The sequence below is a fragment of the Mastomys coucha genome, chromosome X, assembly GCF_008632895.1.
Source record: "Mastomys coucha isolate ucsf_1 chromosome X, UCSF_Mcou_1, whole genome shotgun sequence".
NCBI lineage: Eukaryota > Metazoa > Chordata > Mammalia > Rodentia > Muridae > Mastomys > Mastomys coucha.
The window spans coordinates 105,282,998-105,302,973 of NC_045030.1; the positions used below are offsets into that span (position 1 = coordinate 105,282,998).

The 19,976-nt window shown below is 38.9% G+C and overlaps 1 long non-coding RNA gene across 1 annotated transcript in view; it reads right to left on the minus strand.

Moving 5' to 3' along the window:
- LOC116087891 overlaps window positions 1-18,959 on the minus strand; it is a 118,079-nt gene extending 99,120 nt beyond the window's left edge. The window contains exon 1 of the long non-coding RNA XR_004117685.1: window positions 18,779-18,959. This is a non-coding gene — a long non-coding RNA (uncharacterized LOC116087891). The remainder of the gene's footprint in view (window positions 1-18,778) is intronic.
- Window positions 18,960-19,976: the final 1,017 nt, after the last annotated feature.

Below are 19,976 nucleotides of genomic sequence, written 5' to 3' on the forward strand. Positions count from 1 at the left end.
AACCCTTTCCTCCCCAACTTGCTTCTTGGTCATGATTTTGTGCAGGAATAGAAACCCTGACTAAGACACCGGGTAAGCTAAGGGTAGAAACCCCAGTGACCCCAAAAGGACAGTAGGCCTTTTGCATGTTCCTGGACATCAGGCCCCTGTCACATAGCTACAGCCCCCTCCCCCATAGAGAGGTTTGTGGCTATCAGTCATATAAGGGCAACACCTCAAACCCCTCCACTTAGAGAGGACATGACCTATAGTCACATAGGCTCAAGACAGATCTCCATTTTAATGAGGTACCTAAAAGTCTGGAGGACTTAGCCAATAAGCTTCCCTTCCCAGACACTCCTCCCTGCAAAAGGTACTTAATCTCAGGACCACCCTGAGAAGTGGGGTAGGGTTTTACTCATCCACTCTCCCCCATGGAAATAAGTGCCTTAAAACCATGGACTTCCTCTTTTCATTGGGATCTGCTGTGGGGAGTCATGGAGAAGGCCTTTGCCTACATAGCTGCCATGTAATCTCCAGTAGGCCTCTTTGTGCTTCCAACCATGGCTGCCACCAAGCCAAGATCAAGCCTGCCCCTGCCTTTCTCTGCCAGACCAGTCTGAATTCCCCTTCCTCTCCATCCCCCCACCCCCGTTAGATCCAGCCTTTGGGCCCCTACTCGGTTCTCCGCTCTTCTGCGACTCCCAGTGACACCTGGGTATCTGAAAGCCTGAGAACCAGATGGCCCTGGCCTTGTAACAGGCCTGGGGACTCCCAAGCCAGCTCCGATTGTCCTGCACCTCAAACTGTGCTTTCCCATCTCTGGCGCAGTGTTCTGGGGCTGCTCTACAGCCTGACACCATCAGCAACAGCATGGGGTAAGTACAGTCACTTCCCATGTCCTGCTTCCCAGAGTGGCCAAGCCCTGTGACAGAGGGGATGTGGTACCCCCACTAACCCTACATTTCTGTACTCCACTAGTAATTTTGTATGTGTACAGTTATGATTACTATTAACTACGTTTATATGTGTGATGTAGTTACTTTTCTGTTGCTGTGATAAGACACAGTGATTACTATTACTATTAACTACGTTTATATGTGTGATGTAGTTACTTTTCTGTTGCTGTGATAAGACACAGTGACCATGGCAACTTACAGAAAGAATGGAGTTTATTTTGGAATTACTGCTTCGGAGGGGTAAGAATCCATGATGGTAGAGGAGAGGCATGACACCAAGCAGTAGGCATGGTGGCAGGAACAGGAAGCTGAGAGTTCATATGTAAAACCACAAAGCACAAAGCAAAGGAGGGAAGAAACGAGGGAGGGAGGGAAGGAAGGAGAGACAGAAGAGAGAGGGAAGAGTGTGGATTAGAAATGGCATGAGTCTAAACTCCTAAAGCCCGCCTCCAATGAGATATTTATTCCAGTGAGGCCATGCCTCCTAAGCCTCCCCAACAGTGCCAACTACTGGGCACCAAGTGTTCAAATGCCTAGGCCAATGGGGGAAATTTTTCATTCAAACTAACATAATATGATAAACCGAGTTTTAACAGCCCAGAATCAAATAAGTAGAGTTTTGAACGAAGGTATCATGACACCAAGGTCTATGCTCTAAATTATTATACCACTTGACTCGATAGGAAGGTACTGAATTAGAGCTTCATACTAGAATCTTGAAGCCAACTTATTCAACTCCATTTTAACAAATGATGGAAATGAGTATCTGAAGATGTTCCTGGAGCTCCTGAGTAAAACTACCTGGCCACGACCTATACCTACTGAATCTCAGCTCAGTGACCATTGCACTATGTTACTCCCCCAGCACAAGTGAAGGTTATATATGTCTCTCCAGTCCTGGAGCTCAAGGGTTTTTTGCCGGGGGTGGGGGGGCAGGAGTAGTTCATTTGTTTGTTTTTAGTTTTTTGAGTCAGGATCTCTTGTAGGCCAGTCTGGGCTCAAACTTGCTATGTAGCTGAGGGTGTCCTTGAACTTCTGGTCCTTCTGTACTGTTTGAATGTTGACATATTATAGGTCTGAGCTATCACACTCAGCTTAGTGCTGATTTTTTTTTAAATAAGCTTATTAAAATATAACATTTCTAGAGCCTAAATCACATAGTGAATAAAACATTCCACACTTAAGAGTGTGTATGTTTTATGTGTGGTGCAATGGACTATAGAGATACAGGTGAAAGGGTCCAACCTGGGGAGGAAAGAATCCCTGCAGACAGGGGGTTCCCCTTACCAGTCCCAGGTGCATTTCCTCTTGTCTTATCCCTTGAGAATAAAGCTGTTCCAAGCCCATGACTCCTGTTCTCGGCAAAGTCTGAAGCAGCCGCTGTTTGCTTTGGAGCACAACTCCAGGTGTTAAGCTCAATCAATCTTAAAGGCCATAAATTTTAAAGGCCAGAATTCCTGGAACAGTTGCCTATTCCAGCTCATTCTCCTGTATGAATATTGCAAAATGCTACCACAGTTCTTGATATATAAGAAGGCAGGAATTCTCTTAGTCCACTGCTCACACTTTGGTGATTTTTTAATCTTCTTACCACAGTTGTCACAACTTTTAAAAGTTTAAAACTAATTAGAGTCAGTTCAAAAAAGGTTTGCCTCAGCAGAGAAAAAAAGACTTTTTGTCCTAAGAGCTTCTGACTATGTATGTGATCCTCTTCACATTTTGATCAACACCAAATAATTTAAACTATTTGTGAAAAATTCTAATTTATGGCTTCACATCCTGTCACAGTTTGAGTCTTAAATCCTTGCTCCTGTGCTCCTATGACTCTAATTATGGCACTCATTTTATTTATTTATTTATTTATTTATTTATTTATTTATTTATTTTATTAGATGTTTTCTTTATTTACAATACCTCCTTTCCCAGGTTCCCCTTCAAAAAAAATAAAATAAAATAAAAACAACAAGAACAAACCCCTGTTCCCTCCCCCCTTCCCCTGCTCGACAACTCACCCCCTCCTGCTTATTGGCCCTGGCATTCCCCTTACACTGGGGCATAGAACCTTCACAGGGCCAAGGGCCTCTCCTCCCTTTGATGACCGACTAGGCCATCCTCTGCTATACATATGCTGCTGGAGCCATCAGTCCCCCCATGTGTACTCTTTGGTTGGAGTTTTAGTCCCTGAGAGCTCTGAGGGTACTAGTTAGTTCATGTTGTTGTTCCTCCTAAGAAGCTGAAAACCCTTCAGCTCCTTGGGTCCTTTCTCTAGCTCCTTCATTGGGGACCCTGTACTCAGTCCAATGGATGGCTATGAGCCTCTACTTCTGTATTAGTCAGGTATTGTCAGAGCCTCTCAAAGAAGACCAAAATGTGAATACTTCGTTCCTTCTTAAAAGGGGGAACAAAATACCCATGGAAGGAGTAGTGGAGACTAATTATGGAGCAGAGACTAAAGGAAGGACAATCCAGAGACTGCTCCACCTGGGAATTCTTCCCGTATTCAGTCACCAAACCAAGACACTATTGTGGATGCCAGCGAGTGCTGTCTGACAGGAGCCTGATATAGCTGCCTCCTGAGAGGCACTCAAGTTTTAAAATTCTTGAGTTATGTGAGGAGAGATGGTTCAGGAATTTGAAGACCAGAGACACAGATACACATTGATGAGAATTTCAAAACTTTCTCCTTTTGAATTTCACAATTAAGAGTCTAGGTATAGGTTAGTGAGATGGCTCAGTGGGGAAATGCACTTGTCAAATTTGATGACCTGAGTTTGAGTCTCAGAGCACCTGTGGCAGAAACAATCAACTGCCACAGATTTCATCTGATCTCTATGTGAGCATGGTGGCACATGCATGCCTACATGCAAATAAATAAAGATGACATTTAAAAATTAATGAGTCTCAGCTGCATTTCATTTACATTTTCTGCTTTGACATGGTTTTAATAAGTTCACTTAGGACAATTAGATAGCCTCAGTATAGGTACACGTAATAATTTCCCAGTCTTTCTTTCTTGCTACATATTCCCATATATACTAGGCTCTTTAAGAAATTTTCTATCATCTAAGAAAGTCTACTATATGACTTTTATATATAAATAATCAAGTATTTCAGTGGAAAATGACAGAAATTGAAAATATTCAGGCAAAATATATGTGTGAAAATGACATGAGGTTTTACTCTAACTTTGTCTATTCTTTTTGTTTGTTTGTTTGTTTTTTTTTTCTTTTTTTTTTTGAGACAGGGTTTCTCTGTGTATCCTTGGCTGTCCTGGAACTCTGGAGACCAGGCTGGCCTCGAACTAAGAAATCTGCCTGCCTCTGCCTCCCAAGTGCTGGGACTAAAGGTGTGCGCCACCACTGCCCAGCTTACTCTAACTTTGAATGAAACTGAAGTCTCCAAGCAGGAAGACTTGAAGTTACAACGGGCATTGTTTCTACTCACACTTTAATATGTATCGTAGCTATCTGGGAATCTAGTTTCTAGCTACTCAAAGTGTGGCCTCTGCATCACTTGGGAACCCCATAGGACTACAGCATATCCATTTCCACACCAGACCTGCTAACACATAATTTTTAAGCCTGTACTTATAGTTTCCAAAGTCTAGTCCTAAGATGGTTACTTGTTAGAAATTCATATATTTAATGTATCAAAATCCCTGGAGTTGAGGCTCAGGAATCTATGCATTAAGAATCCTTCCAGCTAAACATGACAGTTCATAACTGAAGTCCTAGGATTTAGGAGGCTAAGGACCTTAAGATTGAGGCTGGATCATATAGAAAGACTCTATCTCAAAACAAAACAAAACAACAAAAAACAAACCAAAGCTAAACCAAAACAAACCAAAACAAAAATCCCCAAAACCTCCCACCAGGGTATTTTGTTGTACCTTCTAGACTAATCCTGGGCTTTCAGGCAATAGTAGCTTTTTGCTCTGTCTTAGATGATCAGAATGCAATTCCACAACAGCAGCATCCATTAAGAGCTTGAGAAAGTTCCCTCTTTGTTTGACTGGAAACCTTTTGCTACTCACCCAGAACATTCATTCTTATGGGCAACACTTCTCAAATCCTCATTGCTACACAAAACCTTTGAAGATGTAACAAGGGCTTCCTCAAATTCTCTGTCAAGTGATTATACAGTGTCTAAGCACCATATTAGTTTGCTAGTCATAACTGTGGAAATTACAAATTTTTCATCATCCTGACATTACTGAGTTTGGATTTTTTTCTTAAAGTGCTGATGACATGCTGCTGTTTAAATCTTTACTAACATTTTTTTTTTCATATGATGTTCTTACCATTCTCAAGGAGTCACTACTACTCTTCATTTTAATGAGAAATTGAAGCTTTGGGAAGTAAGTAACCTCCTTCAGGGTGGATAACCACAAACCCATGTTTAATAGAATGCATCCTATTCAAATAAGAATAATATGTTCAAAAGAACATTTAAAAAGCAAGTCTGGGAAAATTTACAAAAATCAGTTTAGGTTCAAATCTAAGTTGGACTCGACGACTAGAGAGGATGAAAGTAATGATCAGTGGACATACTATGATCACCCTGAACTAACTCTTGAAATCAAGACATAATTGATGGCAGGAAAAGAGGCAAGTGCAAAGAAAAGATGAGTACCAATCATGTGTTTGATTAAATCATGTATTTGATTCATTAAGTGTGCTAGTTTACTGTTCATTGAAATATGATAGAGGGAGGAAATGGCCATCCAAAACTAGAAGCCTCTCAATAAGAACAGCCACAGTTTACACTTCTTTTGTGTTGTCTCACACTACCCAACATTCAGTGTATTTTTTCATTTTTTCCAGGCTCTATGCTATCTAAACAGTAGGGATGAAAAGGTGCTAAAGCTATGGCCACCATGTTTTGGGGGCTCACAGTGTAAAATAGATTCTCAATGAGAATTAATGGATGATTTTCAAGGGAAAGAGTGCAGAGAGCTAAAAAATATTTACTGTGTGAGTATATATGAAATTTTGGGCATTAAAATTACTACTTTCTATTTGATTCTCTAAGTAGATTTATAACTTGTAGACAAGGATGAGAAAGACTACATAAGGAAATAAATTGATCAATATAAGCCTTAAGAGTTTGCTGAGTAAGAACAGATCACAAATGAAAGGAACAATTCAAAGAGGTAACATTTGACCCCTTGAGCCAAGCAGTAGGAAAGAGAGTTCTATATATAATGCTTATGAAAACGGTTGATCATTAGCTTTATGGGATTTAAGATCACTATGTAAACAAATTTCTGGCTGTGTCTATAAGGGATTATTTAGGTTAGATTAGCTGCTGTGTGAGTGACATCATGTCATGGGCTGGGATCCAAGACTAAATAAAAAGGAGAAACATTAATCTCTCTGCTTCCTGTGTAGACAATGTGACCAGATTAACCTCTGCTCCTGCTGTCGACTGTCTCTGCTGTAACAGCTTATATCCACTGGACCTGTAATCCAAATACAGCCTTTCCTTCTCAGGTTTGTCATATATTTTGTTACAGCAACAAGTAAAGTTGATGATGTAGGCATAGTATGAAATGTATGGAAAGGTTAAAAAATGCATACTTAACTTAAGAAAATACACATAGTTTGACATGGAAGTATTGTGAAGCTCCATGCCTACCTCATCCTCACTTACCTAACAATGGTGAGTGTTCACACTACTCTAGATACTTTCAAGAGTATACAGTTGTCCCCAATATGCCCTAGACCTCACTTCAGGATTTTAAAAGCGGGTATGAGTGAGAGAAGGTTTGGATAGGCAGCCTTCCCTGCCAGTTGGATTTTAACCTTTGCATTTTGAGAAGTCACAAATAAGACAGGAAATGGAATACCGCCATTTGTCACTGTCCATTTCTCTTCATGTATTTTCAGTACTATGGCCTGAACCCAAAGCCCCAAGAATGTTTGCCGAGCTCTGAACTGCACCTCCAGCCCTTATTTCTTTTTAATTTTATTCCTACAGGACTTTAAGGTCTACATGTAGGGCATGGAATAGTGTGCTTGTTATTATATAGCCTGATATCTAGTTATTAGCCTTCAAGATTCCCCTTTACTGTTGCTAGGAATATGTGTATTTTTCTAGTCCACTATAGGCCACCCTTCTCTTTTCTGTTCTCATAGAGCTAGTGTATTTGGCATTGTGTTATGCCTCTGCTTTCTTCCTATTTCTGAGGCTGCTCCTAGGGTTGTTTTCAGATAGTTGTCACTTTGAAAGTCAGAGGTGTTTCAGAAATGACTGACGTCAGACCAAATCATCGACGTCTCTCTTCCCTGCTTGGTGAAGTGAACCATTACCTGGCTTTGGATTTTGGCTTCTTTCAGTCTCTGTTTTTCCATCACACTATTCCAGATTTCTCAGCTTTTTTCTTCAGTCTGATCTCCATCCTGTATGACTACTTGCAGATCTTGGCTTCATTGTGGGCTCCTCCCTGCCCTAACTTCTGGTATAAGATGCGTCAAGATGTTGACCTCTGGATTATTGACTCCTACTTGTCATTCACTGGGAATATCACACTAGTATCTCTCCTCTGTCATTATCACTGGGTATACTACTCCAGTTATTGTTAAGATCTCAGTAGGAAACTAGTATCAGTCCCCTCCTCCGGGCTCCCTGGATCACATCTCTAACCAGTCAGACCATATTTATCTTAGTTGCTTTGATTTACACCTGCAAGGAGGGGTTTTCCCCACTTTGTGACCCTGTTTTCAAGAGTTCCTCCTCCAGGTGGGAATCATTAGACATTTGCTATCTGTTGTCTCTCCACCTAACTGTAGGTAGGAGTCGGCACACTGAAGAAGGATCTTTATTGACTGCCTGGATTATGAGTTTCTCTGAGATAACAGGAAAATTAGGAAAATGAACTCAATTCATTTTGATAGCCTGCAATTTCTGGCCACAACAGTCTTTGTACTCAGACTGCCCTTGGGAGTCTATGATCTTTCTCTTCAAGCTAACATAACATTTACAAGCACATAATTTTCATGGCCTACTAACTAGTATGTCTTAAGGAACAGTCAATAATGTATTCTCACTTAGCCCTCAAGTAGACTGAGTCCTGAACACTCTTTCCCTAGGGTTGTTCCCTTTGAAATTCCATTGAGAGTGTATCTCAGAATGCATATTCCAGGGCTTACTCCACTAATGCAGATGGGCAAATCCCTAGAAGTGAGGCTTTCCCTAGTTAGAACGTGTAAAGAAAGAGAGTGTGAGGGCCCCAGGAATCTGAAATGGACAAAAAAGAAAACTAGATATATCAAAAATTATACCTAGAACATTCCTAACATCTTTTCTCACCTTATAAATGGGAAAACTGAAGCTCAAAGTGGTACCACATTTAAATTATTATAAAAATTCTACAAGTGAGATATTATCTTCTTAAATGTGAGCAAAGTCTCAGAAGACATTACACAGCTAATAAATGGTGGAGCAGAGATTCAAATAAATATCTGTTTAATATAAAGCACATGTTTTGACTCTTAAATCATACTCTATCTAGAAATACAGTTCTCAGGAAAGGCTTCCCAGAAGAGGAAAGATTTGAGAAAGGTCCTAATGACAAAAGGGCTTTGAATAGATTGAACAAAAGAAGCAAGAAGGCACTTCAGTAATAGCAAATGTGACAGTGAAGGCTTTGGAGAACAGCACAAAGACAGCAGGGACTCAAAGAAAAACTACTTTGAGAATCTGTGGTCAGAGTTCAGAAACACAGATTGCATTTAGAATCCTGGAACTTGTATTCTGAGCCATTCCATCTTTGTCTCTGTTTTCTTCCTTCACTGGCATATCGAACTGCTATTCAGCTTTACCACCTGTTATAGGTTCAATTTTATTCTCCTATAAGGGTTTATGTGCTTGTTTCATCGTCCACAGTGTGAGGATATGGGAGATTATGGAAGCTTCAAGTAGTTGAGCCAAGCAGGAAGCTTGGATCATTGGAAATGTCACCTTCCTAAGAAAATGCTGGTCTCCTAGAGTGACAGTGAGTTACTCAAACTTTGAACCATGCTTTGGCTTTCTGTTTAGTATGTGATACTTTTTTTGCTCCTGAATGCAGCTCCACCAACCTGGCTGTCAACAGAACTGAGCAAATGCCAGTTCTATACCCTCAAACCTCCAGAACTAAATAAACCTTTATAAAGTTGCCTGGCCTCAGATACTAATTATTAGAATGAAAATGATCTAATGCACCTTTCCAGTGCCTAGAAATTGCTTGTAGAAAGAACTCAAAAACTTCTGTAGAGAGGTGGCCCAGTGGAACCAAGTTCAGTTCCTAGAATATGAGTGGTGGCTCACAACCCCTTTTATCTCTAGTTCTTCCAGTTGATCCAACCCTTCTTCTAAATACCATGTTCACTAGGCACACAGGTGGATCACATACATACACAGACAGTCATACACATAAATAAAATAAGTCTTTAGAAATTAAAGAAACATTTGTTCAACAAATGACTAATTATTGACCTACCTTATAGTGTCTATATATTGTAAGTTTGGTCTTATTATTTGTTGTCTGGTGAATCAGTAGCCTACCAACTAGAAATAACTACAATTCTAAAGTAGGTAATGAAGACATAAGGGACAGTTTTAACTATTTGAGATTTGCAGCTTCCCTTACTTATAAATCACTAACTCATGTCTTACTGTCAACCGACTCTATAATTTAACTCTTGTCAATTAGAACTAAATGCCTTGAGTTTTTGACTGGTTACTTAATGGGTATTATCTTATGAAATTTGTTGGGACCAGCTAGTGGACTGGTGGTTTGAATGAGAATATTTCCTAAAGTCTCACGTATTTGAGCACTTGGTCATTAATTGCTCCTGTATGGGAAAGTTTTAGGTGTATGCCCTTATTGGAGGAAGTATGCCACTGAATGTGAGCTTTGAGTATTTAGAGAGTCAAGCACTTTCCTATTGCTCTCTCTGTTTCATGTTTGAGCCCTTGGCTTGCTGATCCGACTGCCATTCTGGCTGCCTGCTACCATGCCTCCCTACCATGACAGTGATGGACACCTAACTATCTGAAACCATGCGCCCAAACATTCCCTTCTTTCTCTAAGTTGCCATGGTCATAGTGTTTTATCAGACCAACAGAAAGAAAAGTAGCTAACGCAGCTACACTTGGATTTTATACTGTCCTATCTTGGCTTTAGGAGCCCTGAGTTAATCTGCACATTTAGGTAAGAGCTACTCCATCACTGACCCTTTCTTTCTCAGATTCACTACCTAGTGGGGCTCTTTTCTTGTCTGGAATAAAGATGAAAAGTAAAAGTAGAAAAGGCTTTAGGCACTGCCATCATTCCCACTGGCTTTCTATGAAGCCCTTCAAATTACAGAATATGGTTTATGCGATGGTTCTACTTTACCTTATACTTATGAACAATTAACATCTCAGCCTCTATGAAAAATTTCATGGAATCACATACCATGTGTCTACCTAGTAGCTGTACTTGTCCAAAAGCAGAAAGAAGGAAAGAAAGGAAGAAAGAAAGAGAGAGAGAGAGAGAAAGAAAGGAAGGAAGAAAGTTATATGCCCTATAATGTTTAATCTTGACTATCAACTAAAATGACCTGAGAACTGCCTAAGAGATTAGGAATTTTCAGAAAGGTTAAACTAAGGGGGACCAGACTTGCCTTGAGTGTGGGTGGCACTGTCCTCAGGCCCATATGAAGCAGAAGTAGAAAGCCTGTTAGCACTAACATTATCATCTGTGCTTCCTAGTTACTGAAATCTGAGATGCTGTGTTCTGCCACACCCTTCCAATGCATGTACTGAATCCATGACCCTATATAACTCCACCTCCTTTAAGTTCTGGTGGGACATTTTGTCACAGCAAAGAGAAGGCTGGAAATGCAGGTAACAGGTAGTACAATGGGAGCATTTCTGTAACCACCTGCATATGTAACACCTTTTCGTAAGGGATTTGGAAAAGTTTAGAGGTGTGAACTACTGAAGGCCTAGAATACTGGAGACAGGGCTTAGGAGGCCATTCTGATGGGAAGTCAAAAGGCAAAAATGCTGATGAGAAAGCAGATGGAAAGCACTGTACTCACAGGGTTTCAGATCTGAAGGAGGCTCCTGCACCCTTGCTACTCATTCAGCTGAAATTCAGTGCAGATTCCGACAGTTTTTGCATTTGATTGAATGTATGTTTTCTCTTACTATCTTTTGACATTTAAAACATTTTGGGCCTGACAAATTAACTTACCCCATTGTTAACTTCTGAATTAGTGTTAATTAGTTAATTTTTCTTGCTTTTTTGTTTATTGGATTTGTTTAATTTTTATACATTATATGTAAAAAGCAGTTTTAGGTAAATATTTGTAGTTAATTGTGTAAATGCAGTATTGTATAGTTGTTAATTTACTTTACCTTTGCATAATTTCAAGCAGACAGGAAAGTTGCATGAATAATCTAGGAGTTCCCATATACCTTTTTCTTAGATTGGGTTCCTACTGTTAATATTTTGTCTTACTTGTTTTATCATTTCAGTTATCTATAACTGCATTATAAACCACTCTAAAATGATTGTCTACAGAAAACAAATTTTTTTTCATTGTTTTGAAGATTTGCTGGATTCAGCTGATTAGTTCCTCTGCTAGTCTCACTCCAAGTGTTCTGCTCTATTATAGATCTGTAACAGCTGGCTATTTGGAGGGACTGGGAGGGACTTCCCTCGCCATTTAGCTTGTCTACTTGGTCTCCCCATCAGGGCACTCAGAATTCTTACCTGGCAGTTCAAGCCTCCAAAAGCACTGAAAGGTACTTGGCCTTTTAAATGTATGACCTTAAAAGACATGGAATGACCACCTCTACATTCATCTGTTGCCTCACTTAAGTCACAAGCCATTTCAGATCCACATGGAAGGAGATTACCTAAAGGCATTTATTAAAAATCATGTGGCCCAGTTGAGAGAGACATAGAAAGCTTCTGTGACAATCTCCTCCCCTCACTGTCCCAAAGTAACAATGTAGACAGGAAGCTTTCAAGGAGAACTCTTCGTGATAAGGATGGTGAAGTATGGCTCTCTACAATTGATGGCTACTGGTGGGAACAGGGCCGGGGAAGGAATCATTTTTCTTTTCTTTCTTTTTTTTTAAATTTATTTTATGTGTATGAATGCACTGTAGCTGTACAGATGGCTGTGAGCCATCATATGTGTGGCTGCTGGGAATTGAACTCTGGACCTCTGCTGCCCCACTTGCTCAGGTCCCACTTGCTCCGGCGTAATTCACTGTAGCTGTCTTCAGACGCACCAGAAGAGGACGTCAGATCTCATTACAGGTGGTTGTGAGCCACCATGTGGTTGCTGGGATCCGAACTTAGGACCTTCGGAAGAGCAGTCAGTGCTCTTACCTGCTGAGCCATCTCGCCAGCCCCCATCATTTTTCTTTAAGGGCTGGAAAATGGGAGTTTGGCAATATACTGGTGGCTAGATGGATAACACAGATTGGACTTATTTTTGTTTTTATCTTATTTTGGAGGGGAGGCCACAAGGGGTGAACACAGACCTGGGAGGATGGGAAGAGTGGTTGGGTTGGAGAGTTGGATTAGTGGTTCAGATGGCTTAGCTCACTGATTGCTCTTCAAGAAACCACATGGTGGCTCACAACCATGTATAATATGATCTGATGCCCTTTTCTGGCATGCAGGTGTGTATGCAGATAGAGAACTCATAAACATAAAATTAAGTGGTCATACTGGTGCCTCAAGCTTTATGCCAACATAGTAGGATATATTCAAGACTTCCCTTTTCTATATTTGTATTTCTATTCTGCAAATGAAAGACATTTGACTTGTGTTTCATAATTATTTGCACAAATGTTCTGGAATTACTATCATGTGCCATCATGAGAAACAAACTTACCCACTCCAGTTCAATGTATGTTAGCAATGTATGTTAATTCATTTTAGTAATATTTACAGAACATGAAACACACAAATGCAAAGCCTTAAACATACAGTTTGTTTTAGATTGGACAAATTTTTGTGGGTGAGTTGATGTCCTTATCCTTCTACTGGGGGTCCTGCGTGACTACAGGAGGTGACCTCTTCAGGTTCTATGTCTCCACTGTTAGGCATTTCTGCTAAGGTCACCCACATTGACTCTTGAGAGTTCCCCCATCTCATGTCTCTGGGACTTCCTAAAAATTCCCCCTAGCCCCCACTCCTGGCAGCTGCAGATTTCTATTCATTCCCCTAGGTTTCCAAGTCTCTCTCTTGTCTCTCCACACACGTGATCCTGCCCCCATTCTCCTCCCCCACTCTCCCCCCCCACTTACTTCCCTCTCTCTGCCTACTATGACATTCTGTTCCCCCTTCTAAGTGTGATTCAAGCATCCTCACTTGGTCCTTCTCTCTTATTTAACTTTGCTATGGTCTGTAGGGTGTATTGTGGGTATTCTGTGCTTTATGGCTAATATCCACTTACAAATGAGTACATACCATGCAAGTCCTTTCGGGTCTGGGCTACCTCACTCAAGGTGACATTCTCAAGTTCTATCCATGTGCCTGCAGAATTCATGATGTTTTTGTTTTTAATAGCTGAATAGTATTCCATTGTGTAAATGAACCACGTTTTCTGTATCCATTCTTCAGTTGAGGGGTATTTGAGTTGTTTTCAGATTCTGTCTATTATAAATAAAGCTGCTATGAACATAGTTGAGCTTGTACTATGGTGGAGTATCTTTTGGGTATATGCCCAAGAGTGATTTAGCTGGGTCTTGAGGTAGGACTATTGCAGATTTTCTGAAAAACCACCAAATTGATTTCCAAAGTGGTTGTACAAGTTTACACTCCCACCAGCAATAGAGGAGTATCCCCCTGCTCCTTTGAGTTTTTGATCTTAGCCATTCTAATTAGTGTAAGAGCTTCTTGTACTTGTATAGACATGTCCTTCTTTAGCCTAGGAAATTTTTCTTTTATAATTTTGTTGGAAATATTTTTTGGATGTTTGAGCTGGGAATCTTCTTTCTCTTCTATTTCGATTATTCTAAGGGTAGGTCTTTTCATAGTATTACAGATTTCCTGAGTGGTTTGCATCAGAAACTTTGTAGATTTAGCATTTTCGTTGACTGATGCATCATTTTTTCTATTATATCTTCTATGCCCGAGATTCTCTCTTCCATCTCCTGTATTCTGTCGGTGATGCTTATGTCTGCAGTTCCTGTTCTCTTAGCTAGTTTTTCCATCTTCTGTAGTCCCCCAGTTTGTGTTTTCTTTATTGCTTCTATTTCCATTTTTAGGTCTTGAACAGTTTTATTCACTTCCTATTCACCTAATTATTCACCTATTTGTATTTTCTTGTATTTCTGTAAGAGATTTAATCATTCTGTCTTTAACGGCCTCTATTTTATCTTCATAAGATTGGATTTAAAGTCATTTTTTTTGTGCTTCAGCTGTGTTGGAATATCCAGGGCCTGCTGTAGTAGGATATCTGGGTTCTGATGGGGCCATGTTGCATTGACTGTTTATTATTGATTGTACTCTTATGCTGGCTATTAGCCATCTGGATTTTGCAGTTATTATAGGTTTAAATGCTGATTTCTGAGTTTATCTTTTCTGGATGGGTGGATGTTTTGGTGTTTTCCCCCCTTGTTTTCTGTTTCCTTTCTGTCCTCTGGCCTGAGTGACCTAGGGTTCTGGTGACCAGCATGTCTTTAAGTCCAATAGGGTGTCTCTCCCCTGGAGTTTTTGTGGCCTGCATAGCTTCTGGGATTTTGGGTACTAACCTTGCCTTTGGGGTCCCCAGTACTACAATGGGCTGGATCCCTGGTAATTGTGTGGCCTCAAGGAAAGCCCCATCTTCTTCAGTGTTCCATAAGTTTTAAAGAGTACACTGTACATATCTTCTTTGGAACTGAGAAGCCAATGGCCTGTTATCAGCATCTTGAGCAATTATGAGTCTCTGCATTTAGTGCCATTCACTGGAGATTCTCTGAGGAAGTCTTAGAGTAGATTTGTCTATGTGTATAAGTAAAAATTCCTAGGACATAGTTGTATGCCTTGTCAATTTAGCTAAACAGTGGTAAGCAATTTTACTTAATCTTTAAGAAGTATGATCTCAATAGTTTGTTATTGATTGGGTTACGTACTTTAAATATTCTAGATATTAATCTGTCACACAAGCACTTTCTTCCATTCTATAAGCTATCTTTATTGTGTTTTATCTGCTTTATGAACACTTTTATTTCATGCTTTCATATTATTTTTATTTCCTGAGCTACTGAGTCTTTTTCAAAATCTCTGCACACCTCTATATCTTGAACCAATTCTCCTATGATTTTTTCTAACAGTTTTATAGTTTCAACTATTTCATGAAAGTCTTTGATCTATTTTGAATTGATTTTTTAGTATAAGGCAACAGACAAAAATTTGCTTTCTGTGATGGTTTGAATATGCTTGGCCCATGGAGAGTGGCACTATTAGGACGTGTGTCCTTGGTAGAGTAGGTGTGTCTTGTTGGAGGAAGTATGTTACTGTGGGCACAGGCTTTGAAACTCTCCTCCTAGCTTCCTGGAATCCAGTCTTCTGACTGCCTTTGGATCAAGATGTAGAACTCTTGGCTCCTCCAAACACCATGCCTGCCTGAACACTGCCATGCTTCCCATCATGATAATGGACTGAACCTCTGAATATGTAAGTCAGCCCAATTAAATGTTGTCCTTTATGAGAGTTGCCTTGGTCATGGTGTCTTTTTATAGCAATAGAAACCCTAAGACACTTTCATTCTTCCATGGGTAAATATCTAGTTTTCTTAGGATTACTTTTTAAAGAGGTAATCTCTTTTTCTTTTTTTTTTTTTGCATTCTTGTAAAAGTATGTGATTTTTGATGTAGGATTTATTTCTGGGTCTTCTATCCCAATAATCTATATTTCTATTTTTTCTAGTACAATGCTGCTTTTGTTAGTTTGACTGTATTGTATGACTTGAAATCAAGTACTGTGATAACTTGACTATTAGAGTTTTGTTTAGTATTGCTTCATCTAACCATGGAGTTTTTTATTCTATGAGCTTTAGGATTTCTTTTTATGTTATTAAAGAATGTCACTGTAATTTGGGGAGTGGCAATAACATTGAATCTATAGATTCCTCCTAATAATTTCATGATATTAATTTTACCAATCCATGAGTATAGTATTTCCATTTTCTAGGGATGTCTTCAATTTCTTTGGTGCATACAAATATTCACTGAGGTGGTATTTCATTTCTTTGGTGAGATTTATTAATTGTTTTTTATTTTATTAGAATATATTCATTATACATAGAATTTGGTTCCATTTGACAATGTTATAAATATACACAATACATTTCTATCACATTCACACCCATTATTCTCTCTTGTACCTCCTCCCACTCTTAGTGATTCTGTTCCTCTTCCCAACTAGTCCCTCGCCTACTTTCATGGTTTTTTGTTTGTTTCTTAGTGTGTGGCTCAATAAGTTTCATTAGGATCATTTAAAGGAACATGGCCACCTTACCAGTGGCATCACTACTGCATAAAATATCTTGCTCACATTAACTATATAAACCTTCAGGGTTGAATAGGGAACCATGATAAGATTTTGATTCACCTAATTTTTTGTGGGTCTTGTGTAAGCAAACATAGCTACTATGAGTTCAGAACTATAACAGATACTCCATTGAGTTAGAAAAATGTAGAACAAATAGTTGAGTTTCTTCAATATCACTGAAGTTAAACCAACAAGAGATTAAGAACTTAAGCAGAATCATAATACAAACATTTTAAAAAGTAACAAAAAGCCCAGGTTCAGATAGATTTATAGCATAATTCTATCAGACATTAAAAGATCAACAATCAATACCTCTAAAATTAAAAAAAGAAACACTTCAAAATTTCTTCAAAAAAGCCAATATTACTCTAATACCAAAAACCAGGTAAAGACTCAACAACTTGCTGGTATGAGGCCCTGACACATATACAGCAGAAGACTGCCTGGTCTGGCCTAGGTGAGAGAAGAGGCACCTAACCCTCAAAAGACTTGAGACCCCAGAGAGTAGGGAGGCCTGACAAGGTGTGGAGGGTGGGGCCATCCTCCTGGAGACAGGGGAGGAGAAATGTGATGAGGAACTATCGGAGGGCAGACGGGGAGGGGTATAATGACTGGACTGTCAAAAAAAGATTAAAGATAATTTTAAAAAGTAAAAAATAGAAAATTATAGTTCAATATATGGGATGAACATGGATGCAAAAATCCTCAACAAAACATTTGCAAACCTAATACAGGACTGTATCCAAAAGATTGACATAATCAAAATGACTTTATTCATGAGATTCTGGAATGGTACAACATATGCCAATAAATTTAATAAATCATAAAATTGATTTAAAGTAAAATCTCACATGATTGTATCAATAAATGAAAAAAAAGGCTTTTTGACAGAATCCACCATGACTTCATGATAAAACTCCTAGAGAAAGTAGGACTGGAGGGATTATAACTCAACATAATCTTAAATGGAAAAAACTTGAAAGAATATAATTAAAATTTGGAACAAGACAGAAATTTTTATTATCCTCGCTCCTTTCCAATATAGTGCTTCAGTTACTAGTTAGAGCCATAAGACAAGAGAAGGGAGTTAAAGGATAGAAATAGGAAAACAAATTCAAATTATCCTTATTTGCAGGTGACCCCACATATTTCACCAGTAAACTTCTAGAAATAATCAACACTTTCAGGATACAAAATCAACTTACAAAAATATCACCAGACTATCTTGACCCACCAGCCACCTAAGTAATGACATGGAGACCTTTGAGTAGTTACGAAGGCTTGACCTTAGTTGGCTTGTTCCCAACTAGCTGGTATAACTTAAATTAACCCATGTATACTAATCTACATTCTGACATGGCTCTTTATGTCTCCTCAGTACTGACACCTGTTTCTTCCTGTGCATCTGGCTGGTGAATCCCCTGCACCTGATTCTTTCCCAGCATCTTATCTCTGCAGGATATCCCAGCTATCCTCTCCTGCTTTGCTACAGGTTGATCAGCTCTTTATTAAACCAATCAGAAGGTTATAGAGAACATGTTTGTAAAACACTGAGACAATACCAAAGTCTGGTCTGTACTCAATCCTCTGTCTGAATAGAAATAAACATTTGAATAAAACAAAGACAACCTTTACACAGTGCACAAGAGATTATCTTAACATCTCCCCCTTTTAGTACAATAAAAGGCTCTCTCTCTAACATTAATAATCTATATACAATAAGAACAATTATAAGCTGAGCAGTGGTGGTGCCTTTAATCCCAGCACTTGGGAGGCAGAGGCAAGTGGGTTTCTGAATTCAAGGCCAGCCTGGTCTACAGAGTGAGTTCCAGAACAGCCAGGGCTATACAGAGAAACCTTGTCTAGAACCCTCCCCCCTCCAAAAAAAGAACAATTATAAAAACTATCAAGTATTTGGCAACCTTGAAGAAAGTACTCAGTTATATATTCCATCTTACTGAGTCCAAGGTTCTGTACTTAAGTCACTTTCTATCATAATTTGCATTTATCAACCTAAAAATGTTTTTTTTAGACCTTAAGACATTTTCTTAGATCCTAAATAAATCAAGCTTATATGTGAGACTATAACTATCTAGTCTTCAACCCCATCAGAGACCTGAGGATAAATATTTCCTGAGTAAAGAGGAAGTGCAGCAAGCAAGTTCCAAAACTATAGAAATGACAGACTGGGCTGCCTGGACAGGTACCCAAGAAACCTTGGCAATGCTGGAGCATCCATCTTTGCCCTACAGGCCCAGAATATCTGACAGACTTTTTGTGAAGCAGGAATTATGAAGGACTGGCCTACCTGTCTTGGCAAAGTCTGGCAGTTGACTTCATCCATGTCCTGCTTGTCCATGGTTTGCAGCAGTTGAGGCAAGGGCAGGTTTCTGCCCAGTGGCTAGCTTTGCCACATTTGTAGCAAATTCCACATGGAAGTTCTTTGATGTCATCATCTTCTTTGAAGTAGTATGGGGGTACTGCCAGGTGCTGTCTCCCTGACATGAAAAGCCTTATATTAATAAAACATCTTAAATGTCATATTCTGTAGATCTCTGACATGTTTGAAGATGATCTGTTTATCTAAAGTATATCTGAACAGGCAAATGTTGCTTGTTTCTAGCTCTCTGCTTAACTCTCATATATACAGGCAGCTAAACAAAGCCTATTTTTGTAATTAACTAACTAGTACCTAAAATAACCACAAGTTTGACTGACTGACTACTATCTTGCATTTCTTAATTATCTTAAACAGTTTTCTTTTTTATTTTTTATTTATTTGAGTTTTATTGCATTATAATGAGAAAAGATACATGATTTCAATTTATCTGAATTTGTTAACATTTAAAAAACATATTTTAAGTAAATATAATTAAATCATATTCTTGTTTCCGTTTTGTACCCCAAATCCTCCCAGAGACCCCCCTTCAATACCTACAATATCTTTTTTGTCATATTCTTTAAAATGTATGAAATATTTTAACAATAAAAGTTAGCATAAATGTAGTTTGATATAAAGTAGTTTGATATAATTAATTGTTAAACAACAATTAATTTAACTGTCTTATGTAGATGCTTGTCTACAGCAATACTGAAAATACATATGCTTTTCTCAATATAACTCCAAACATATTAAATGTATATTTTAAAATAATACATCACTACTAGTATTTTTATAAATGAACATAAATAGACAACGTCTTTTCATTTACTTGTTTGTTTGTTTGTTTTGTACTTAGTAGAGTTTAAAATCTTGGCTCTTACTGTGGTACAAGCCCAAAATAAGAACAATTTTTAGATATTGGAGTTCATTGTAATAAGGCTGTACTTCCATGACCCTCACATCACCAAAGGATTTTACCTCCATCGCAGCTAAGTTGAGAGTTGACAGTCCTCCTGTGCCAAGGAATGAATTGTAGGCATGATTTTTGGATACAGCTTCCTGCTATGGTCAAAGCTATTTGACTTGAGTGAGTGACTTTATTCTCAGCCTACAGAGAACAGGT